Genomic DNA, 26,120 nt, shown 5'->3' on the forward strand with positions numbered 1-26,120 from the left:
GAAAACAACAGCGGACCTACCACACTTCCCTGGGGCACTCCAGATGATACCCTCACCTCCGATGAACACTCACCATCGAGGACAACGTACTGGGTTCTATTACACAAGAAGTCATTCTGTATTTGTGGTTAGAATTGTAACTTGGTAGTGCTCTTTGACTTGGAAAGCGCAGTATTTCTTTATCCGCACAATCTCTGGCCTTTCATGTTCCCATTTCGTGTTTGTGTGACATCTAACGAGGAAAATATATTTTTATAACCACCCTCTGGATTCTTTCTGTTGGAATACACTGTAAGTATCGTTACTATCACGTAAAATTTAAAATTTTTGTGCCGTATGACGTTAACAAGTGTAAATTATATCTAGTTTATAGCGAAATAAAAGTCAAAACAGATAACCGTCTACATCCTGGAAACAAATATGTAACGCAATCCGCTAACCACTTGAGGAAGAGGGTGTGAACTCTCGAAACGCGTTGTGGGAGGAAGTAAAAGTGACTGAAACAAATGATTGTTTTATTCTACACTTTGCGACATAAACAGTCCTAGTTTCCGTACCACATAAATAGTCGTAGTTTCCATACCACAGTCAAACAGGGACGGCTCAAGGTAAAGATATTGGTACGAACACAGTGCCCTATATTGCTCGAAGAATGGCACTGCAATATCAATAACAAAACCCTGCGAGCATGAGTGAAATCCCGCGTTTGGTCGAGCAGATACAAGCATGGCGTCGCACATGTGGAGCGACGACAAGCGAGCGCTGTGACGCGGGTCATGGTCGACGGGCGGCGTAATAAGCGGAGCTCCGGCGGCGCCGGTTGCATCAAGGACGCCGTCCGCCGGCCCCCACCGTCGCGACGCCGCCTCCCCCTCCCACCCCCACCCCGGGGACCCTGCCGGACACAGCGGCCGCCGAGAGGGCCCCGCCGGTAGTCGCTCGGCAGCACACCGCCAGCACAGCACACCACCTCGCGACACCGCTCCACAACAGGTAGGCAACCCACCTCACGTCGCCGTTTCACAGGGTAGCCTGCATCGCAGGCGTAGCTGTCAGTTCTGGCCACGTTACAGGTGGACGTTTCATACTACACCTATCTTTTCCTTTTGCCTTTCCCCTTTGTCTACTGGGTCATAATTGTTATACAGTGATTTTGGCAGTGTTCGTGACTTTTGATAGCCGGATTCCATTCCCGACGCCACTACTCCCTCGAGGGAACGAATCTGCGTACCCAGTCTATCTGAATCTAGTGTAGATATGATGTTAAAGTGTGATAACGCCTTCTAAGTGTTTGTGTAGTGTGTGTGTATAGGTACTAGCCCGGTATTTACCTAGTAAGAAGTGGGAAACCGCTCAAAAACTAAATCGAGGCTGACCAACTCAACAGTCCTCGTCATTAATCAGCGAGGCAGATTCAACCCGGGGTATCTCGCCGCTTGTGCCCCAGATGTGGAATCTTTAGCGTTCCCGGGTATCTGAGAGGCTGCTTTTAGTCCTGGATGTGCTGAAGTGCAAATAATTATATTTCCTCTGTGGCTACTCAAGTTGTCAAGACAAAAGTGCTGTAGTGACACGAAGATACCTTTCCATTCATTGCAAAAAATACTAGTGAATGCGAACTGTGTCGACACATTTTGGCTTGATCTTTTGTTCCTCGAGCGTTTCGATACGATTTCCCGTTGGCCTCGCTAATTTTCGTTCTCTTTTGTCACTCCAATTGCCTTTGTGTTGAATTCGTAATAGACACACAACGAAAATGAGTGTAATACTGAATATATATCTTGTTTATAAAAAATATGAGATTGATTCAATCAGGGTGCTTACTGTTGACAATACCCTTAAATGACCTCTCAGCGTTCGCCCTTAGACTCCAATTAAGTACTGCCCGGTCTTGTGTACGTTATGTTGTCGGCCAGAGTATTTGTGTGTCGACTGATTTGACGATGTGCTTCCTCTACTCCTATCTGCTACTGTCTTTGTATGTATCTACGAGAGCTTTTTCTTTTTTTCTTTCGTCCTTTTTTTTCAACGTCCGATAGGTCACGAGAATAAGAAATGTTTTATTTGCAATATTCAACAACGCCTTGCAGTTACTACTCTAAAACGTTACCATTCTGACTTAGGTACATGTTGCCATCACCATCACCATCTCATCCCCAACGACGCGCAAGTCGCCGAAGTGGCGTCAAAAGACCAGTACCAAGCGACTGGTCCACCCCGCGGGAGGCCATAGCCACACGACACTTCATTTCACCAGCTTACCAATATCCTCGTCATAGACGAACGTTGCCTCTGATATCTGCCAATTTCATACGCTGATCAGCTCGCTGTCAGTGCCAAATTGCTGCCCTAGTAGCCAGCGGTTCGTGTGAGTGAAGAGATGGCAGTCAGAGGGAGCCAAGGCTGGGCTGTAAGGTGGGTGATCAGCACTGCCTATCGGAAACGCTGCAAGAGCGTCGGTATTGCACTTGGAATGGGCGGCCGAACATTGTCACGAAGAAGCAAACGCATGACAGTTACGTCGGCTGCAAGAACCCAGATGCAATCTCTCAACACGCTCTTCACGTTTGCCGGGATTTTTCTAGGCATCCTTGTGCGCTCACCTTCTCCTCCGAATTGGAAGGTGCGACGTGACACGATCGGCGAGCATGCTAGAGACACTGCACTATACATCTGCTCAGAGCTTCGTAACATTTTAACCGCAGTTTTAAAATTGGGACCGACTAGAGCTTAAAAGAAAAACAGCCCTCTTACTGTACCATACATACAATATAATATGTTCTACACAGTCTAGTCTGTCTCCCCTCTTACTGTTCTTCCCTAGTGCCAGGTCAGCTGTCTCTGGTAAGGCTCTTCCAAATTCTTCACTCACCTCTCCACGTTACACTGTGCAACTGATGGACGTCCGTAAGCTTTCACGACAAAAGGTGTCCATAAAATTGTAGACCGTACCGCAATAAAATGAGTAATAGTATCTTCAGAGTATGTAACAATCTCAGTACATCACATTATAATACGGTCCACAGTCTAGGAAAGTTTTATGAACAGACGACAATAAACGCTGAGAATCGTAAGTAAGGCCGGATGTTCCCCAATGAATAGTATCAAGATCATTAGTTAAAATGATGAATGAGCATTTTATCAGTCGTGTAATTGGGTGAATATTTTGCTTATGACGCCGTCTACAGCCCAGGACATTTTTGTGGACACAGGACATGGAATGTTCAGTATTGAAAGTATTGTCGGGTACTCCTGAAGAAATAGTATTACGACCATTAATGTATTCTGTATACATCAGCAATATACCAGATGGGCACGGCAGCGCTTACGGAATATTTGCTGTCAATGCTATCGTGTTCAGGACTGACAGTCGTACGAAAATGCGTCACGACATAAAAATTCCCATTTGGCGTTCTTAATAGCAGCTCTCTTTAAAAGTGACTGAATCCTAATCAGTTACCTTAGTAAAGGGAAACAACCTTCCGAAATCCGATGAGATATTTAGTGGTAAACATCTACAGCTTGGCCCATTATTTTTATACGTAGGATAACTCTACCGAAATTGGCAACGAAAAATTAATGGAAGAAGTGAAATAATTATTCAATCTATGAAGCGGTGTTACACGTGATGGCTGAAGCAAAATACATATTACAAGTAGATTAGTACACATAAAGCTTACTTCAATACAAGAGCTCCACTCGTATCCGATGCTGATATGAAAATGAGGAAGAGTACCTGCAAGTATGTGTCTGGAGCACAGTATTGTATGGAACTGAAATGTGAGCGGCCGGAAATCCGGAAAAGAAGAAAAGGGAAGCGTTTGAAATTTTTTTTATCGAAGGTAGTTAAAAATTAAGCGAACAGACGAAGTGTAAAGTGGAGATTCATGAGAGAAGACATTTATGGAGGACCATTGCCAGGAGAAGAGGCAGGTTCACGGGACGTCTTGTAACGAACCATTCTTTCAGTCAATTTGAGCTACAAATTTCTTTGCTCCCAGAATCAATTGAACCGATCTGCCCATCTAATCTTCAGCACTCTTCTGCAGCACCGCATTTCAAAATTTTTTATTCTCTTCTCGTCTCTGTCTATCGTCTCCGTTTCACTTCCAAACAAGGCTACGTTCCAGCAGAATAACTTCAGAAAAGCGTCCTTACCGCATAAATTAATATTCGACCAGCTACCCCCCTGGCTATGCTTGTACAGAACTAAGTTCTACAAACGGACGACTCGTCTGCCGTAGCGATAGTAAATTATACATGCAAACCTTTCTCGTGATTCAATTTCTCTCTCAGTGAAAACCGTATCAAAATCCCAACGGAAGTTTCTGAGATTAGCCTTTACGTATAGAGAGAAAAACGCAGTGGAGTACTTTAATTTATAATGTATATAGAAGAAAAACGTATGTATATATGTACAGGTTCTGGTAATACTAATTTCATGTGGCTTACTTGGCTGCTACTACTCTTTCTATTGGACGCCGCTTCCGCCACTTGCGTGTCCCTAACCTACCTCAATTATCCTGCTGGGGAAAGGGGACCTACAGTTTAACGTGCAGTCTGAGCCGCGTATCGAGTCTCCAAATCATTGAGAGGAGAACGCTAGATTGAAACACAAACTGAAAAATCCGTGGCCCGACCGGAATTCGATTCCCCGATTTCAGGCACGCGCTTTAACGCTAAACCACAGGACCCACGTAGATTCTGGTTAAGCTTTTCTGTCTCTGCAGTTGCGGCGTCTGTTTACTGCTTTTCCCGCCACTGCCACCTCTGTAGCTGACCAGCAAGTAGCACCCCTCATCCCCACTCCAAAGGCTAATTGAATATGGAACAGGTAAGTCCCTTAGCGTCTCTTACACCGCCATCGGCAAACCTTTTATATCTTCTCTCTGGACTTTAATTCTGCTTTCTTCACACACAGGCAGAAATCGCAGCAGGGGACTTTGTAATATGTATAGATAGTAAAAACATTTTTTTTCTAAAACGGTTTCCTTGCTGTTACAACGTTACTGTATATATTCTCTTAACTTACGCCCTCGTCAATTACTTTGCACCAAAAAAAGAAAATTTCGTCTATCACTTTCATTTTCTTGCGTCCTGACCTAATTCCTTTAGCGCCAGCTGTTTTAATTCGACTACACTACATAGCACTCCTTTTACATTGGTTGATATTCATCTTAAAACCTGTTTGGTAGTATTACTCATTCCACTCAGTAGAAGTTTCAAGTTCTGTAGTATCCCTTGCAATGCCGTCGGCAGACCTTTTATTTCTTCTCTCTGAACTTTAGTTTCGCTTCCAAATTTCATCTTGGTTCCTTTTACTGCTTGTCAGTGTACAAAGTAAATTATATGGGGAATAGGCTAGAGTGCTACCACCTCCCTTTCATTCACATCGACTCTTACAACCGCAGTCCGGATCTTGTATAAGCTGAAAATAACATTTCCGTCAATGTCTTTAATCCCTGCTACCTTACGAATTTCAAATAATGTGTTCCAGAAGGTACTGGCAAAAGCTTTCTCTAAACATTCAAATGCTTTCAATTTATTTCTGTGTTTTTTCAACCTAATTTCTAAGTCGGAAATCTAGTACTGCGTCGCGTGTTCCGACGTTTCTCCTGAATCCAAACTGACCTTCTACATGCGAAAATTAAATTCACAACAGGGCAGCCCGTCGCCATTGAAGTGCCATCACTGAAGTCCAACACTACTCGCACTACCGGAGAACGTAGCCAATATCTATAATTCGTTATATCAGGTGAAAATCGAAGTAAGTGCTTCTTTCTCTGTCAGGCTCAACAAAACTATCTCGTTTCGCAATGCCTTTCTTCGTTGACACTAATTTTCTCAAGCAAGGGCAGAGTGGTTCGGTTTAAAAGTAGGCTGAAGAAATATACAGTCCGCCCATTTATAAGTCGGCAGGGAAGGGTAGAATATATTTAGCCACCTCCGAGTCAAGTGGATCCCTTTCGAATTAGGCCAGACGTGTGTCAAGTTACCTCTTGGGCAAGCGTTCTGCGACCTGAAGGTTGGTGCTAGCATTCCCTGTGGATGTTTCGTGTAGTAACAAATGCCAATGACGAAAATGATGGAAATGCCGTATCAAACACCATTTTAGTAAATTAACTCAATATTTAAAACGTATAGCAATTTACTGGTTTTAATTAAATTTGTTTCTCATATCACTTTAATTAATTGAAATTTCTGTGGCTTTGACTGCACTGTGTAGTACACCTTGTAATTATGGACAAACTCTGTGTAACTATGTACATGTAAAAAGAAACCGTAATCACCTTTTGGCATTATGTGGGACCTAATGAAACCGTTTCTGAAAGATGAACTGAAAAGAATGGAGAACGGTTCAAGTATCTCCTTCCTCTAGCAGAAGGGAAAAGTAAAAGCGAAGTGAACCCTGAAACTTGAAAAGCGAAAAATGATGTTCCAGTTTCGAATCAAAAATTAGTGGGCTTGGTTATCCTTCAAAGTGGTCGTTACTGGGTACTTAGGTACCAAAAATGATCCACGTTATATTTTCCTTGAAGCCTTACACTGGAAAAGTTAGGCTGTTTGCTGAACCTCAAGATTCACTTACTCGTTTTTCCCTGAGAATTTTACATGAAGAGATAGATATGAGAGTAACTTTAAGATGACCACAGGAATATCAGTCTTTTGGGAAACAACGTTTGATCACTCTATGGAGACGTATGACAGGCTATTCAGGGTGGGGAGGGGGGGGGGACTAGTCATAAAACTACTGTAAGCTACTGTAGACTATTTTAGGTAGCTGTAGACAATGGTAGTTTTTCTAGCAGCTTTGGTCAGGTCACGTCATACCTGCATTACCTGTAAGTTGAGTGTGTTGCGTACCTGTCAGGCGTTAACTCATTTCAAGTGCCTTTTTACGTATGTTATCAGTTTCACGCTGGGGATTACCCTAAAAACCGGAAGCGGAAAGAAACTTAGTGATGATACAAAGGGCTGGGTAACATAGGGAACACTTTTGTTCCACATAATTATGCTCCTGTCCATTACTTAAAAGTATACAGTATTTATAGCAAAACTATCACTGTTTAACACAAGTTTTATTCGAAACTGGTGATTTGTAAGTGAAACAGAGAGATGTAGTAAAAATAGATGAAACAATACAGATTTTCAAATAGCGCTAGAAAACGCAGTTTCGCCAGCAAAACAGTAAAATAAAAAAGCGCAAAGAAAAATATACCGAAGCTGCTGTTTGTGGGGTATTTGTATTGAATGTTACATTGTAGAGGAGTGAAATATGGACGAAAACAGATCAGACAAGATAAGAACAGAGGTTTTTGAAATACGGTTTTCTGAAGAGTGCTGAAGGTTAGGTGGGTAGACTGACTAACTGATGAAGAAGTACTGAAATGAATTAGAAAAGAAATTGCTGCCTGAAGGTGAATAAAAGAAGGTATTGGTTGACAGGCCTAATTTCCTCAGGCATCAAGGAATCGAGTCTTTGGTAGCAGAGGGAAGTGTGTGTGAGGGGGGGGGGGGGAGGAGGGGGAAAGGGGTTAAACACCGTAGAGGGTTACCTACTCATGAATACAGTAAGCATATTCAAATGGATGTAGGTTCCAGCAGTTATACGGAGATGAGGGGCTTGCCGCATGGTAACTAACCTGAGAAGCTGCAACAAACCAGTCTTTGGACTGAGTAATTCAAGAATAACGACGACAACGACCTCTTCTGGCGATATGACACACACAGTTCTACCCTCCTTCGCGCCCTCCACTCTCCCCCTCCGCCCTTACATCCTGCTCCATTGCACCCCTATACCAAGCACAGCTCATGTCAACTCCTGTTTTGTATCTACGCAGACTACACTACGGTATTTGGCGAACGGGTATGCACCACTATGAACCTGAATCTTCGATGTTCCTTTCTCAAATGAGGCGTGGGAAGAACGGGGGTCGGTTAGCCTCCGTATGACAAATAATTTTTCTCACTTTCTCGCGAGGCTTACCTGCCACACTCTTCTTGGAAAACATGCTCTCAGAATTTTAAAAGTAAACCGCACAGTGATCCACCATGCCCCTCTTGTAGCGTCTCCCACTTCGGACAGGGGGGAGCCGCGCGAACTGCGACAAGGCGCCCAAGACAGCGCGGCTGCCCCGCGCGGCACTGTATGTCACTCCTCAGTGTCTTAACACATGTGCTATCATCCAGTCCCTTCACCTTGTCAGTGTTGTCCGCATGTTTCTTTCCTCGTCGATTCTGAAGACATCATTTCTTATCATAACAGTCCATTTAATTTTCAACGTCTATCCATAGCACCACATCTCAAACACTGCGTTTATCTTCTGTACGTGATAAGAGAAACTGAGGCCAGTACCTAGGTATTCAGCTGGTTACTTGTGCTTTACTTCCATTGCTAATGCAATATGTCTGAGAAGGACGTTGTACCCTCTCTCATTCGCTGCACAGTCGTTTCTGTCGGTTACTTTTCAATGTAGGACGCAGTGGAACTAATTTTCTGTGGCGCCTTCCAGTGGCAATACAAAATGTTCTCCCTCAACCCTGTTGGATAATGGTTATTCGAGGTATCGTGAGCGGCTACCTCTCCTATTTCCTCCATTTTTAGCCAATACTTATGCTTATATTCTCTCAACTAATACTGTTAATAATAGATAATTTTTCACGCTGCTTAATCACTATTACTATTATTATTAGTGTTCTATTATTATCACTGTTACGATTACCATGCTGAGATACAACTTTGTAATCAATAAGAACAAGTAACAACTTTCAAAAAAGTTAAAAACACGTACTGTTATATAAAGAAGAAGAGAGAGTCTAAAGGAAGCAATAAATAAATACAATTACATCCCTCACATGCCATGAAAATCTATAACAGAGATTAGGCCACTTACGAAGGAATAATTTCTATGGATTTTCTCCTTTCCCTTACGAACGGAATATGACAGGGTGTAATATGATGTGTGAAGAAACCTTCGCCATTCACTAAAGTGGCCTTCGGAGTATACATATGTGGATGAGTTTGTATGTTCGCGCCCTGAATTCTCGAGACGCAGCGCAGCATATTAAATAGAGCGATGATCCTGTCATTATAATACAGTTTTGTTACAAAAATGATGTTGAGTTTACGGCTGAACGCAAGGGAAAAAATCAGTTATATCCAGACGTAAATTAAAATTTTTTTTACATTACCACTATTAAACTGAAGATTGGTTTTGCTTCTGCAATTATTCTCAAACTTAGTATCCTCTGGCATCTATCTATTCTCAGATTTTGTATGACTATGTTCTGAAAGTTTTATCATCAAATTCCGTCCACTCACAAGTGGAACTGATAAAAATTTACATTATTTTAAGGAATGTATAATTTATAGCTTTTAAATATTTTTGAAAAATCATGAAGAGGCACACTGCAGCTGTCGTCATAAATCATGATTTTTGTCAAAAAGTTATGTAACGCAGTTTTTTTCCATCATTAGTTCTCTTTTTGTTTTGTCACTCTGTAGGTCCGGTAAAATTTTGCAGTTGACTTTAAACTAACTTCATGAAGCGCTAGAAGCTTGAAAATTTAAACATACGTGAGAACTGAATAAAAATGCAATATTAACTCGCTATCCTGTCTGCTGTGTGGCGGAGAATACTTTGCGTACCACTTTCATCTCCTCCGCCTCTCTCTCTCTCTCTCTCTCTCTCTCTCTCTCTCTCTCTCTCTCTCTCTCTCTCTCTCACACACACACACACACTCTCTCTCTCTCTCTCACTCTTTTTTTTTCACTCGTGAATCATTCGTAGGAAGACCAATAGCCTCCGTATGAGCTCGAATATCTCTAACTTTTACCTTCACGGTCCTTTTGCGAGATATACACTAGGTGATCAAAAGTATCCGGACATCGCCAAAAACATACGTTTTTCATATGAGGTGCATTGTGCTGCCACCTACTGCCAGGTACTCCATATCAGCGACCTCAGTATCATTAGACATCGTAAGAGAACAGAACGGAGCGCTCCGCGGAACTCACGGACTTCGAAAGTGGCCAGGTGATTACGTCTCACTTGTGTAATTCGTCTGTATGCGAGATTTTCACGCTGCTGAACATCCCTAGGTCCACTGTTTCCGATGTGATAGTGAAGCGGAAACGTGAAGGGACACGTACAGCACAAAAGCGTACAGGCCGACCTCGGCTGTTGACTGACAGAGACCGCCGACAACTGAAGAGGGTCGTAATGTGTAATACGCAGACATCTATCCAGACCATCACTCAGCAATTCCAAACTGCATCAGGAGCCACTTCAAGTACTATGACAGTTAGGCGGGCAGTGAGAAAACTTGGGGATGTCATGGTCGAGCGGCTGCTCATAAGGCACACATCACGCCGGTAAATGCCAAACGACGCTGCGCTTGGTGTAAGGAGCGTAAACATTGGACGATTGCACAAGGGAAAAACGTAGTGTCGAGTGACGAAACACGGTACACAAAGTGGCGATCCGATGGCAAGGTGTGGGTATGGCGCATGCCTGGTAACGTCATCTGCCATGTGGGTAGTGCCAACAGTAAAATTCGGAGGCGGTGGTGTTATGGTATGGTCGTGTTTTTCATGGAGGGGGCTTGTACTCCTTGTTGTTTTGTGTGGCACTATCACAGCACCTTCTTGCTTGCCACAGTTGAAGACCAATTCGGGGATGGCGCTTGCATCTTTCAACACGATCGAGCACCTGTTCATAATGCACGGCCTGTGGCGCAGTGGTTACACTAGAATAACATCCCTGTAATGAACTGGCGTGCACAGAGTCTTGACCTGAATCCTATAGACAATGTTTTGGAACGTCGACTCTGTGCATGGCCTCACCGACCGACATCGATACCTCTCCTCAGTGCAGCACTCCGTGAAGAATGGGCTGCCATTCCCCGAGAAACCTTCCAGCATCTGATTGAACGTTTGCCTGCGAGAGTGGAAGCTAAGGCTAAGGGTGGGCGGACACCATATTGAATTCCAACATTACCGATGGAGGGCGCCGCGAACTTGTAAATCATTTTCAGCCATGTGTCCGGATACTTTTGATCACATAGTGTACGTAGGGGGAAGCAATATATTGCTTGACTCAGGTGAACAGAAACTGAAATAAGCCTCAAATTTAACACTCGTCCCTGTTTTAATCTCATGAAAATGTTTGAAATAGATTAAAAATTTGACAAACACTAGATTAATAACCTGAAAGTAATTACCTAAATAAAAACAAGTTTATAATATACCGGGTATACAGATCGGATTAAGAAGTATTAAATAATTTCTCCTATCCTCATACAGATTCCTAGACGAATACAGATTGTCGTGAAACTTTGTGACTAAATTCTTAATAGCTATGAAAATGCCTGTAAGATTTAGAACGAAAAATGTTGGACCCATCCAACAGATGATAGTAACGAGGTGACCTATTCATGCATCAGTCATCTCTTGCAGAAGTCCCATGATTTTCGTTTTATATATTAGAAGTATTTTTACAGCTATTAAAAATTCATGATAAAAAATTTCAGTATTGTTTGTATGGTGTTAGGAATCTGTATAGGAGTACGAGCAATTATTTTACCCTTTTTACTGTCATTTAAAAACGTGGTATATAAAAAACTGACTTTTTATTTAAATCATTGTTTATAGTACTCGTATATTCGGGAGAGTGCCAATTTATGGGCGAAAGCAGTAATGACTGTGTTCTGTCATTAAGTCTAAAATAAAAAAGGGTTTTAAATGGTTATAACTTTTTTATTTATAGCTATTTCTTTCTGTGTAGGTGAGAGATTTTGCAGCATAACTCTGCCCGAATATAGACATGCATTGTTATAGTTCTATAAATCGAGATGAATCACTCGATAGAGATCTCTGTAAACTACTGAGAGGACACAAGGAACACAATACATTAGTAAAATACTAAAGGTATTGTGTTATCTTATTGTTGGACCATTTCCCTCTTGGATTGTTCGTTTAAGGAGGACAACGCCAATGACTGTTCGAACAACTCTCTCTTCAAATAAATTACTGTACCCAAGTGACAAAACGACGTTGGTGCTCGATTTGGTCGAAATCTTGCGACTATCTTGCAGATATGGAATCGATGAGTTAAGGGAGGGTGAGGGGGCCAAAATCAACACACTGTAGAATTTCCAAGCTCCCACGCGACTAGTCCCGAAGAGGTCAGATACTATGAGGCGCAGGATCGTAAAGTCACGTATCGTACCTTCAGTCATGAAATGGGCTTGTTTGTGGCATGACAAGTACCTGCATGGTTAGTGTGACGACATCTGTACCACCACGGCCAGTCAGTATGATGATAATTGTTGCGGCTTTCCTTGAAACGACACTCAAGTGTGATGCGCCGACAGTGATGCGTCCAACAACAACATTGGGCGCAGTAATGGCACCACGTCGACTTCTTCCAGTTCTAGATACAACACCACGATGGATGTATCCGCTGTGGAGACACGGAGAACGAACGAATATTGCGAGACGGCATTGCTCATGGTCATACGGGTCATCATTTAGTCTGATCCTAGGGGTGCCATTGGATACACAACGCAGTCACCCCTGGTTCGCATATCTGATATCTCGGACAGCAGTCGTTTCATTTATGTCGTGTTAAAAGCGGGACTGTATCCCAAGTTGGAAGTTTCCATGACGTTCTGTGACGAGATAACGTCAGACAGCGTGTTGACCATGCTGCCCTGGATCTACCGCAACGCTGAAGGTGTTCGACTGTTGCCCTGGGCAGCAAGTTCTCCACATCTCCCAACCTCTGAAAAATTCTGGGCATGGACTTACGAAAGCGTGGTATGTCACATCTCTCCAGCCACTACAGTTTATGAACTCTGGTGTGCAGATGAACCAAGACGGCATTATGTACCCGTATCTGTCATCAAAGCTCATTTCGACTCGATGACCAGTCGGGTTAGTGCCAGTATTCCTACCAGTGCGGGAAGCCCTATGTACTAAATATTGGACCACATCTATCGTCCAGTCACCTATAGATTTACTTCTTTGTTATTCCTACTGTGCCGCATTCGCTCGATGAACAAAATTATTTTGCAAAGTGTTGACGTTGCAGCTTTAATGGCCAGCAGTGTCCTTTCCAGCCTGCGTAGCTGAGAGTTCAGTGCAACTGACTGCAGTGTGAAGGACCCGGGTTCGATTCCCGGTACTGTCAGGGAATTTTCCATGGTGAGAGGACTGGTATGGGGTGCACTCAACGTTGTAAGGTCGTTTGAGGAGCTACCCGAACGATCAGTAGCGGCTCCAAGGTCAAGAAAACAACGGCCGCGAGATTCTATTAGGTTCTATGTTGAACTTGCGGCTGAGTTAGCCCCTCTTTTAACTATAATGTATCGTATATCCCTCGAACAAAAAGGTGTGCCCATTTCTTGGAAGAAATCACAGGTCACACCCCTGTACAAGAAGGATAGTACACGTGATCCACAAAACGACCGTTCAATGTACTTGACATCGATTTGTTGTAGAATCTTAGTGAAGTGTTGGCAGAAGAGCCAACACCGTGTTGCTAGAGGAGGCCGAAATGTACGCTTTTAAGCTCACGCAGATTGGCGTGAGGTCTGGAACAGTTAGGGGAATTAATAGTAGCAAATAAAGTACGTAGTTGATGTAATACTTAACTTTAATCCACAATTGGTGAACATTGGTCTGACGGTACAGGCATCACAAGTTAAATATCTATTGATAATGGCGCCTTGCTAGGTCGTAGCAAATGACGTAGCTGAAGGCTATGCTAACTATCGTCTCGGCAAATGAGAGCGTATTTGTCAGTGAACCTTTCCTAGCAAAGTCGGCTGTACAACTGGGGCGAGTGCTAGGAAGTCTCTCTAGACCTGCCGTGTGGTGGCGCTCGGTCTGCAATCACTGACAGTAGCGACACGCGGGTCCGACGTATACTAACGGACCGCGGCCAATTTAAAGGCTACCACCTTGCAAGTGTGGTGTCTGGCGGTGACACCACACTTAGAACGTATTCTGAGCTCAGACATAGAGAGGTAGTTTGTACAGAATGACCTCGTCCATGCCAAGCAGCATGGACTCCGAAAACATAGTTCATGTGAAACCCAACTCGCACTTTTCTCACATGACATACTGAAAGCTTTGGATCAGGCCAATCAGGTACATGCAGTATTTCTTAATTTCCGAAAAGCATTTGACTCGATACCGCATCTACGCTTATTTTCATGAGTGCGGTCACATGGGATACCAAGTGAAATTTCTGACTGGACTGAGTATTTTTCGGTAGGGAGGACGCAGCATCTTATCTGGGATGGAGAGTCATCGTCAGATGTAGAAGTAACTTCAGGTGTGTCCCAGGCAAGTGTGTTGGGACCCTTACTATTCAATTGTATATTAATGACCTCGCAAACAACATTAATAGTAAGATCACGCTTTTTGCAGATGATGGAGTAATCTCTAATGAAGTACTTTCTGAAGGAAACTGCGAAAATCTTCAATCAGATCTTGATGATATTTCAACATGGTGCATAATCTCTAATGAAGTACTTTCTGAAGGAAACTGCGAAAATATTCAATCAGATCTTGATGATATTTCAACATGGTGCAGAGATTGGCAACTTGCTCTAAATGTTCAGAAATGAAAAACGTAGTGTCGTATGACTATAATATCAATGAGTCACACTTGGACTCGGTCAACTCGTACATTCCATGGGAGCAACACTTTGTAGGGATATGAAATGGATTGATACCTTAGGCTCAGTTGTACATGATGCAGATGATAGACTTCGGTTTATTGGTAGACTATCCCAAAGTGCAATCAGTCTACAAAGATGGTTGCTTGCCAATCACGCGTGCGAACGGTTCCATAATATTGCTCAAGTGTGTGGGAGCCATTCTAGATAGGACTAACAAGGGACATTGAACATATACGGAGGACGGCAGCACCAATGGTCATCTACATCTACATCTACATCCATACTCCGCAAGCCACCTGACGGTGTGTGGCGGAGGGTACCCTGAGTACGTCTATCGGTTCTCCCTTCTATTCCAGTCTCGTATTGTTCGTGGAAAGAAGGATTGTCGGTATGCCTCTGTGTGGGCTCTAATCTCTCTGATTTTATCCTCATGGTCTCTTCGCGAGATATACGTAGGAGGGAGCAATATACCGCTTGACTCTTCGGTGAAGGTATGTTGTCGAAACTTCAACAAAAGCCCGTACCGAGCTACTGAGCGTCTCTCCTGCAGAGTCTTCCAGTGGAGTTTATCTATCATCTCCGTAACGCTTTCACGATTACTAAATGATCCTGTAACGAAGCGCGCTGCTCTGCGTTGGATCTTCTCTATCTCTTCTGTCAACCCTATCCGTTACGGATCCCACACTGCTGAGCAGTATTCTAGCAGTGGGCGAACAAGCGTACTGTAACCTACTTCCTTTGTTTTCGGATTGCACTTCCTTAGGATTCTTCCAATGAATCTGTCTGGCATCTGCTTCACCGACGATCAACTTTATATGATCATTCCATTTTAAATCACTCCTAATGCGTACTCCCAGATAATTTATGGAATTAACTGCTTCCAGTTGCTGACCTGCTATTTTGTAGCTAAATGATAAGGGATCTTTCTTGCTATGTATTCGCAGCACATTACACTTGTCTACATTGAGATTCAATTGCCATTCCCTGCACCATGCGTCAATTCGCTGCAGATCCTCCTTCATTTCAGTACAATTTTCCATTTTTACAACCTCTCGATACACCACAGCATCATCTGCAAAAAGCCTCAGTGAACTTCCGATGTCATCCACAAGGTCACATGTTTGTTTTAACCGTGCGAGAATGTTACAGTGATGATGAAGAAACTAAACTGGGAGACTCTTGAAGGTAGCCGTAAACTATCCCGAGAAAGTCTACAAATAAAGTTCCAAGAACCGGCTTCAAATGATAATTCTTGGAATATACGATAGCCCCCTATGTGTCGCTCACATAGGAATGGTGGCGATAAGATTAGAATAAATACAGCATGCAGAGAGGCATTCAAACAGTCATTCTTCCCGCGCTCCGTACTTGAACGGAACAGGAAGAAACCCTAATAACTGGTACAATGGGACGTACGCTCTGCCGTGCACTTCACGGTGGTTGGCAGAGCACGGATATAGATGTAGATGTAGAGCGGTGTGCTGACTCACTCCCCTCCAAACCGCATACAGCCTTTGGCAGAGGATGACACGGCGGTCGAACGGCATCGACGGGCCAATCAGAGGCTATGAACGGAATCCTATAGTCTTTTCCACAGGCTTTCGGCGCTGAGGGAACGCATCGAGTATTGGCGCATGCTCATTGTGAAGATTTGTGAGGTGGTGAAAGTGGTGAAAAGAGAGTGGAGGGGAGAAATGTTGTGGACTCCCTTGGAGCACACTAGCGTTTACCCGCCTCCCGTCGGTAGCGGTCCAGCTCGTAACCGCCTCGGGAGCAGGCCTCGCAGAGGCACAGAAAAGTTCCGCTGGTTGGCAGCGGGGGCGGAATGGCGCCTTGCGAAATGCCGGGCCACCGCGCGGACGTCACTTATAGCCCCGGCGCCGCGCTCGGACGCGCTGCCAGGACTCCGGTCCAGGAATAGCGCTCTCCGTCACCATTACGACACGCGATTACCGAGGAGCAAACAGCACGAGGGCGGCACGGGGCTAAATCCTTCGCTTCGACCTGAATCACCGCGGCCCAAAATCTGCCTCTGACTAAAGTGCGCGTGGGCGTGAGGCGTGGATCCGCTGGATGTCTATCCGGTACCATCCACCGGGAAGAAAATTACCCGTGTAAAAAATCCTCGATTTTCTCGCGGCGTAAAATGTAGGAAAAATCTCAAATTTTCGACGATCACCAGCTTCTTCAGTTGCACCTGACGATAGTGCTGATTGCCGAAGGCTTGAGGTTCTGTGCAGATTTGATGAGACGCGAAAACAGAGAATTTTGATCAAAGAATATTGTTGTGTTGGCAGAAGAGTCAACACCGTGTTACTACTGAAGGCCGAAATGCACGCGTTTTAGCTCACGCAGGCTGGTGTGAGGAGGGAAGGACTACACTGACGTGATGTCTTGGAATATGGAATGAGGAATTAGAATCCAGAAAGCGGACGTTATTAGTTTGATACTTAACTTTAATCCATTAACGATGAACGTCGCTCGTGACGGTACATGATTCACAATTTTATCTTTTCAGAATACATTCGTAGTAACTGAATATGGCGCCTTCCTAGGTCGTAGCAAATGGCGTAGCTGAAGGCTATGCTAAACTATCGTCTCTGCAAATGAGAGCGTATGCAGGCAGTGAACCATCGGTAGCAAAGTCGGGTGTACAACTGGGGCGAGTGCTAGGGAGTCTCTCTAGACTAGACCTGCCGTGTGGCGGCGCTCGGTCTGCAATCACTGATAGTGGCGATACGCGTGTCCGACGTATACTAACGGACCGCTGCCGATTTAAAGGCTACCCCCTAGCAAGTGTGGTGTCTGGCGGTGACAGCACAAACATCGCCGCTTGAATCTTCATTGTAACAAAACCAATGACACCTCCTATTCGATTCATAAGAGATTCAAATTCCCATATACAGGACAGCTTTACTTCACTTAATGTACCGGGTGATCAAAAAGTCAGTATGATATGAAATCTGAATAAATCACGAATAATGTAGATAGAGAGGTACAAATTGAAACACATGCTTGGAATGACATGGGGTTTTATTAGAACCAAAAAAAGTTCACAAAATGTCCGACAGGTGGCGCTTCATCTGATCAGAATAGCAATAATTAGCATAACAAAGTAAGACAAAGCAAAGATGATGTTCTTTACAGGAAATGCTCAATATGTCAACCATTATTCCTCAACAATAGCTGTAGTCGAGGAATAATGTTGTGAACAGCACTGTAAAGCATGTCCGGAGTTATGGTGAGGCATTGGCGTCGGATGTTGTCTTTCAGCATCGCTAGAGATGTCGGTCGATCACGATACACTTGTGACTTCAGGTAACCGCAAAGCTAATAATGGCACGGACTGAGGTCTGGGGACCTGGGAGGCCAAGCATGACGAAAGTGGCGTCTGAGCACACGATCATCACCAAACGACGCGCGCAAGAGATCTTTCACGGGCCTTTTTTTTTCCTAATAAGACCTCATGTCATTCCAAGCATGTGTGTCAATTTTTACCTCTCTATCTACATTATTCCGTGGTTTATTAAGTTTTCAAATTTATACTGACTTTTGATCACCCGGTATTACATATATAGCACAGAACATGTAAAACGTTTGCAGTTAAAGACGAAAAATCCTGCGATCAATTTTTTTTAGGAATATAATTTTTCTGGCATCACAATGTATATGTCGTCATATTTCGTGAATTATGTCTGGTATAATGATACAATTTTGCAGATACATTCGGTGGTATATGTGGATACTGTCTGCCAAATGTGTCACGACTGGAGCTGTTAGTAAGGGAGTTACAAATTAAACCGTCTTACCTGATGCTGAAGTTCTGCTGCATCAACAACGAAAATGTAGCAGGTGACAAACTTACTTTCTTTCATTATTCTGCGCAGGGTGTCGCCGAGAAAAAGTTTGTAAAAGATTTGAAATTATCTATAAGGTTCCTTGCATGTCGGTAAGCTATCTAATTCTCAAATGGTGGATGAATATAGTCTGAGTAACTTGCGCGCCGTCTGTTCGAATTTTTTATGTGGAAACTCTTATAAGTTTTTAAAATCATTATCAACGTTTTAAATCTTTTGTCTTCATGTCTAACAATTTGCACCCATCTGCCGATAAAGGGCTCCGAATTGTAGCGTGTAACATGGTGGTGAGTAATCTAACTATACGAGAATCACATTCGCGTTTGCGAATATTACTCAACTATGGCTGCGCTATGCATTGGTGCCACTGAAAATTTGAGTCTAGCGCGGATCTTCCACTTGACACAAGCGATCACCGTCACTGCCTCGGCCACCATAGCAAGCTCCCCAGACCGACCCAGGCTTCCCCATGTCGCTGCTTTCGTCTACACCCTATACTCGCTCAGATCCTGTGAGGCCCGTGCAGGAAGAGACGTATGATTAAAGTCCAAGTCCAGTTATTAGGCGTGAAATACTGTATTACAGTGCCTGTGTCCTTCTAATGTACTTTGCAATGTCCTTCAGACATGCATGTCTGCGGTAAGCAGGGCAGTGCAGTAGTACGATAGATGTTGTTCATGTTATACATGTTGTTCGCCTCGAACTTGCACCCTTTTTTCTCGTGAGAGGCTCAAGATACCGAATGGGGTTGTCACCACATGATAGTGTCCAGACGGGCATGTAAATCTATTCCATGTATAATCCACTTAACTTCAGTGTCAACCGAAGTACTGGAGCAATCATGGCTTTCCAAATGGCGCGGCATATTTTTCAACGGCAATCGAAAGCCCTTGAAAAGACAAGTACAAGGATTTAGTAATTGTCCGAAGCAGCTGAATGGGTTGAAAATAAATAAATCTCCAGGTCCTGATGGGATTCCAGTTCGGTTTTACAGAGAGTACTCTACTGCATTGGCTCCTTACTTAGCTTGCATTTATCGCGAATCTCTTGCCCAACGTAAAGTCCCGAGCGACTTGAAAAAAGCGCAGGTGACGCCTGTATGTAAGAAGGGTAGAAGGACGGATCCTCAAAATTACAGACCAATATCCTTAACATCGGTTTGTTGCAGGATTCTCGAACATATTCTCAGTTCGAATATAATGAATTTCCTTGAGACAAAGAAGTTGCTGTCCATGCATCAGCACGGCTTTAGAAAGCATCGCTCCTGCGAAACGCAACTCGCCCTTTTTTCACATGATATCTTGCGAACCATGGATGAAGGGTATCAGACAGATGCCATATTCCTTGACTTTCGGAAAGCGTTTGACTCGGTGCCCCACTGCAGACTCCTAAGGTACGAGCATATGGGATTGGTTCCCAAGTATGTAAGTGGCTCGAAGACTTCTTAAGCAATGGAACTGTAGGAGGATACAGAATGACTTGGACGGGATTTGTGATTGGTGTAAAGAATGGCAGCTAACTCTAAATAGAGATAAATGTAAATTAATGCAGATGAATAGGAAAAAGAATCCTGTAATGTATGAATACTCCATTAGTAGTGTAGCGCTTGTCACAGTCACGTCGATTAAATATTTGGCCGCAACATTGCAGAGCGATATGAAGTGGGACAAGCATCTAATGTCAGTTGTAGGGAAGGCGGATAGTCGTCTTCGGTTCATTGGTAGAGTTTTGGGAAGATGTGATTCATCTGTAAAGGAGACCACTTATAAAATAATAATACGACCTATTCTTGAGTACTGCTCGAGCGTTTGGGATCCCTATCAGGTCGGATTGAGGGTGGACATAGAAGTAATTCAGAGGCCGGCTGCTAGATTTGTTACTGGTAGGTTTGATCATCACGCGTGTGTTACGGAAATGCTTCAGGAACTCGGGTGGGAGTCTCTAGAGGAAAGAACGCGTACATTTCGTGAATCGCTACTGAGGAAATTTAGAGAACCAGCATTTGAGGCTGCCTACAGTACAATTTTACTGCCGCCAAGTTACATTTCGTGGAAAGGCCACAAAGATAAGATAAGAGAGATTAGGGCTCGTACAGAGGCATATAGGCAGTCATTTTTCCCTCGTTCTGTTTGGGAGTGGAAGAGAAGATGCTAGTTGTGGTACGAGGTACGCTCCGCCACGCACAGTATGGTGGACTGTGGAGTATGTATGTAGATGTAGATGTAGAAGGTGCTAAAGTTGGAAAGCAAGACGGCAGGAACCAGGTACTGCGCTGAAAACATCGCCATCTGCGCCTCTCGTGGCGGACAAGGGTTTTATAACAGGAATGACGTTGGCCTACGCTATTAAAACGTATTTCCTCCTGTCGTTCGTTTATAGGCCGATGACATACATACAGGGTCATCCATGATTAAAAATAGAGCTAAAATCACTGACAAAAACGTGAAGCACTCAAGAGACAGGGTCGGGTGTCAGTTAACTTCGAACACTTACATACCACCGGCAGGTGTGTAATTCATTAGAGCCGCAGTTAACCGAGTGAGGTGAAGCAGTGGTTACCACACCCGACCACATTCGGGAGGACGACGGTTCAAACCCACGTCCGGCCATCATGCTTTAAGTTTTCCGTGATTTCCCTAAATCACTTCAGGCAAAAGCCGGAATGGTTCCTTTGAAAGGGCACCGCGGACTTCCTCCCCCATCCATCCCTAATCCAATGGGATGGATGACCTCGCTGTTTGGTCCTCTCCCCTAAATCGACCAACCAACCAAGCTGTGACAGGTAGAACGGCCACTAGACAGCATTAGTGTTGTTGCTATTTAGTTACCATGCCTGTTACCGTACATAACGGGTGTCAACAGCGTGAGATGTTTGAGTGATCACCCTGAGGGACATAAAGATGCTGCACAGTCGGGTATCAGCACCTGACAGAGTTTGAAAGTGGTCTCATTATGGATCTCCAGTTGGCTGGATAGATGAACCGTCCAGTATCCAGATTAATGGGGCATTCCGACCAGACAATGCCCCGTTGTTGGAGTGCATGAGAACGTGAGGCCAGGCGTACCCGTCCTCAAGATTCTGGTCGACCATGTTTGACCGCCACTGGAGAGGATCGCCGTGTTGTGCAACAGGCACACAGTATCTCCTTTAGATCTGTGTCTACCATCCGAGAACAAGTATTGGACTCCCTCCGACATTCTGTGTCGTCCCACACCACTGGGAGTCAGGCCAGAGAATTACAGACCCATGCCTAGACTGCCGTTAACACCACAATAATAAATCGCTGAGTTTGGAATGGTAGCGTACCGGTAAGCAAGGACCTGATGAATGGCGTCGCACAGTGTTCACCGATGAATTGAGGTTCTGCACTTCCCGGGATGACCATGTGGCATTAACCTGTAAAGAGGTCCAATCCTTCCACTGTTTTTGAGAGGCACAGCGATGTAACTTCTGGTGACTTCAGGTCACTGCTGGAAGCAACTGAGAGAACTCTGATAGCACAACAGTATGTCACGGATCCGAAAATTACCGAACTATCAGTTTAATAAGTCACAGCTGCAAAATACTAACGCGAATTCTTTACAGAAGAACGGAAAAACTGGTAGTAGCCGACCTCGGCGAAGATCAGTTTGGGTTCCCCAGAAATGTTGGAACACGTGAGGCAATACTGACCTTACGCCTTATCTTAGAAGAAAGGTTAAAGAAAGGCAAACCTACGTTTCTAGCATTTGTAGACTTAGAGAAAGCTTTTGACAATGTTGAGTGGAATACTCTCTTTCAAATTCTAAAGGTGTCAGGGGTAAAATACAGGGAGCGAAAGGCTATTTACAAGTTGTACAGAAACCAGATGGCAGTTATAAGAGTCGAGGGGCGTGAAAGGGAAGCAGCGGTTGGGAAGGGAGTGAGACAGGGTTGTAGCCTGTCCCCGATGTTATTCAATCTGTATATTGAGCAAGCAGTAAAGGAGCAAAAGAAAAATTCGGAGTAGGTATTAAAGTCCATGGAGAAGAAACAAAAACGTTGAGGTTCGCCGATGACGTTGTAATTCTGTCAGAGACAGCAAAGGACTTGGAAGAGCAGTTGAACGCAATGGACAGTGTCTTGAAAGGAGTATCGAAGATGAACATCAACAAAAGCAAAACGAGGATAATGGAATGTAGTCGAATTAAGTCGGGTGATGCTCAGGAAATTAGATTAGCAAATGAGACACTTAAAGTAGTAAAGGAGTTTTGCTATTTGGGGAGCAAAATAACTGATGATGGTCGAAGTAGAGAGGATATAAAATGTAGACTGGCAATGGCAAGGAAAGCGTTTCTGAAGAAGAGAAATTTGTTAACATCGAGTTTAGATTTAAGTGTCAGGGAGTCGTTTCTGAAAGTATTTGTATGGAGTGTAGCCATATATGGAAGTGAAACATGGACAATAAATAGTTTGGACAAGAAGAGAATAGAAGCTTTCGAAATGTGGTGCTACAGAAGAATGCTGAAGATTAGATGGATAGATCACGTAACTAATGAGGAGATATTGTATAAAATAGGGGAGAAGAGGAGTTTGTGGCACAACTTGGCTAGAAGAAGGGATCGGTTGGCAAGACATGTTCTGAGGCATCAAGGGATCACAAAATAGCATTGGAGGGCAGCGTGGAGGGTAAAAATCGTAGAGGGAGACCAAGAGATGAATACACTAAGCAGATTCAGAAGGGTGTAGGTTGCAGTAAGTACTGGGAGATGAAGAAGCTTGCACAGGATAGAGTAGCATGGAGAGCTACATGAAACCAGTCTCAGGACTAAAGACAACAACAACAACAACAACATGTCACGGACTTCTCGCATCCTGATGTTTTAACTCTCGCGCCAATGTTTCGTGGTGCCATTATGCCATTTTAACAGGATAATACCCTGTCCACACGCGGCACGTTTGTCCGTGGACTGTCAGCGTAATGTTGAGGGACTCTCGTCTCCATCAAACTCCCCATATCTGTCTGCCTAGTGTGGGATAAACTCCGTCCAATTGTCAGTGCCCAGGCTACGGAATATTTACAACAGTTGTGAGCCGCTGATGAATTCTTCTCGGGTTATCAGCCGAGTGGTGGCGTCGTCGCAACGTCTCAATGACTTTCGTACCCATCATCTTCTGGCGAAGTCCATCATCTTCTGGCGAAGATGATGGGTACGAAACTCATTGAGACGTTGCGACAAGACAACGCCACCACTCAGCTGATAACCCGAGAAGAATTCGTCAGTGGAATACGCCGAGAAAGACTGAAATCGCATATAGTTGTGAGCCAGTTTGCCTACGGAGAGGATACAATGGCTTGATGGCTCGCTTCCCAACTGAATTAGTGCGTGCATCGTTGCCAAATGGGGTTTAACGTCACACTGATAAGAGGACTGATACTATCAAGTTCTTTGTAAATTTGACTCCATTTCGAGTGACTGAAAGAACGCCACATACCTTCCCAACTTGTGGACTTTCATTTCGTGTCCTTCCTCCCGTGCGAGTGTTTCATTATTTTCTGTCAGGTATGTCTATCTATGCTAACTTCTAGTTCGACAGCAGGGATTAGGAAAACTATTTCAGATGTATTTACATACTCACCTTTAAGTCAACAGCTTTAGTGGAAATAAGTAAACAATAGAAAGACTTGATATATTGATTAAGTCTGTCATGAGAACTCCATTTAGCCGCGTTTACACCACAGTACCCGATTCTGACACCCTGCCCTTCAACTTTAGCGCATACCTCGGACACTTCTTCGCCAAAATAACAAGCGTGAAGACGGTCCAGTCACATTAACGTCACCACCGCCTATGTTCGACGTCAATGGGCAGTAACCATTTGCAGACGGTAGGTGACAGCACCAGCATTCAAGAGTGTATAAACCGTGCCGAGGATTATAGAGAAACTTTCCACAATAATCTCGTAATTGTGAATCCGAACACTTCAGCAACGGGGAAAATTGTAACTTAGGCGCTCACATGTAGCAATTAACCCGAATATTTTACTGCAAAAATTGGACGCTGCCTGCAATTTTGAAACAACCACTGAGGTTCTGAATAGATGATTATGTCTCTATGGGTTAACTCAGCGAATCACGTCACGTAGCGATACACATCAGAGTGCTAGAATCTCACCTCCGACAGCAGAAGTTGCTTTTGTAAACAAGAGCAGCCTACAAGCTAGACATCTTCCCCACTCTTGACTTTATAGACATACTGAACAGAGCACACGTCACTGCCAGAAGAACTCTAAAAATACTCTGTGATAAAGATGGGGAAGCTATTAGGTGCTCTCAGACGGCAATGTGGAATCTGGGCGGTGTAGCCTCGAAATAGACCCAGTCGGCTGCGTAAACAGGCACGGGCGGTTTGTGTCTACATCTGGGACCCTACCACTCCTGACCTCTCTGCTCTGGCACCCACAAGCGTTTCCTGACACCAGGCTGCCTGAGCCGAGGTTCTTTCACAATCTTGTACATCACGTGTAAAAAAGACACTGGGCGCAATATTAGTCATCCTGAAAGTTTTAGGCTGAAACTTGGTAAATATGTGTAAAAGAACCTCTTACTTAAGAATGCTGTATATTTTGTATACTTTAGCAGTTCGATGAACTTTTACTGTTATGTTTCTACAACAATGCAGAGACTCGATGTATCACTAGCAGTCTCAAAGCAAGTGTTCTAAATTCCGGTTACAATTTCGCCCATATATCCTGATTCAGAATAGCCTTTACTACACTACTTTCAAATACGGACAGTAACTGTGTAAATTACTTCGACGTGCGTGGTGTCAATTACTCTAAACTGAACCTGACTATGACTATCGTACACACAATGGCTTCCTCACAAACAATGACAACACACTGGCGAATTGAAAGGTATTCAAACTGTGCGCTGTAAGAAATTGCGTCTACTGAATTATGAATACAGTTCGTAACTTCTCTCAGAAGATTCGTTTATGCTCTACAGTTGTTTCTTGCCTGCAACGGATAACTCAGCTGTACTTTGTTTACCTGTTCATTATGAATCGCTGAAGTGCATCTTGCCTAAATGAATCTCTGCGTGGTTAATTACCACATCATTTACTCTAAGCCGCCTCGGCAAGTGAGAATTTTGCTGTGTCTTCAAAAGTGCAGCTAGCTCCAATTACTGTGAGGATAAATTTAGTATAATGTTTGCAAATGAATGAAAAGATTGGTTTAACCTTAGTAATACCAAGGCAGTTTTTGTTATGCGCATTGACAAGTGTGTGTCTGGAGGGAGGGGGGAGGGAGGGGGTAATTTGTTCCCATCCTAAAAAAAGAATTAAAAACCACCAAATTAGTTAACCATTGTCTACTTATATTAACAACACACTTAAAAAGGAGGTACTGATTTGTTACTAGAGTCCAGATCATGAAAATATCTTTTATCCTTCTCTTACCAACATCAACGCACTTCCAGTAACTTGTGTTTATGCCCAACCTAAAACAAAATTTTAAAAAATGCAAATTTCATTAATTTTTGTTGACTTTTACTCAGAACATACTTTTTAAAGAGATGCTGATTTGTAAGTAAGGTAATGAAAACTAAA

At 43.7% G+C, this 26,120-nt stretch overlaps 1 protein-coding gene across 3 annotated transcripts in view; it reads left to right on the forward strand.

Annotated features, from left to right (window-relative positions):
* The first annotated feature begins 871 nt into the window (after positions 1-871).
* Positions 872-26,120, forward strand: part of LOC124716962 — a 238,022-nt gene continuing 212,773 nt past the window's right edge. For all 3 annotated transcript variants that reach the window (XR_007005686.1, XM_047243560.1, XM_047243561.1), the window contains exon 1: positions 872-993. The gene's annotated coding sequence lies outside the window, so the exon portion shown is untranslated. The remainder of the gene's footprint in view (positions 994-26,120) is intronic.

This window comes from Schistocerca piceifrons, chromosome 9 (assembly GCF_021461385.2).
Source record: "Schistocerca piceifrons isolate TAMUIC-IGC-003096 chromosome 9, iqSchPice1.1, whole genome shotgun sequence".
NCBI lineage: Eukaryota > Metazoa > Arthropoda > Insecta > Orthoptera > Acrididae > Schistocerca > Schistocerca piceifrons.